This window comes from Apteryx rowi, unplaced genomic scaffold, assembly GCF_003343035.1.
Source record: "Apteryx rowi isolate R43461 unplaced genomic scaffold, aptRow1 scaffold_2, whole genome shotgun sequence".
Classification (NCBI taxonomy): domain Eukaryota; kingdom Metazoa; phylum Chordata; class Aves; order Apterygiformes; family Apterygidae; genus Apteryx; species Apteryx rowi.
Window position 1 is genome coordinate 3,950,574 of NW_020448307.1, and position 495 is coordinate 3,951,068.

Sequence of the window (495 nt, forward strand, 5' to 3'; positions counted from 1 at the left end):
GGGAGCGGGGGCGGGAGCGGGGGCAGCGGCAGCGGCGTTGGGGTCGGCAGGGCTGCGCCAACCGCGCCGCAAAACCCCGCGCTGAGCCCCCGCCGCCTTGCCGGGGAGACTTTGAGATAGTCGTAGCAGCACGGCTAACCCGCGAGGCTTTGCTCCCCGCTGGCCTTCCCCCCCCCCCCCAATATTCCGTTCTGAGTTCGCGCAGGGTCGCGTATCTTTTGTCCTCTCTCGCCTCGGGCGAGGATCTCGCCTAGGTGCTTTAACCGACTCAGCAGTAACGCGATCGCGGACTGCGCGTGTTTCCGATCGAGCCTGGGCTGCCGAGGGGGTTGCAGCGGTTCGCAGCTGATGTTAAACCTGCCCCGTTTTAACCCCTCTTAATAGTTTGCAATTCCTGTTACAGCATATGTGACTTACTAGTTTAGTTTAATCCTAGCTAATTAGTTTAATTTAATTTTAGGGATTTTACCCCTATGAAACCGCAGTGCAATAACA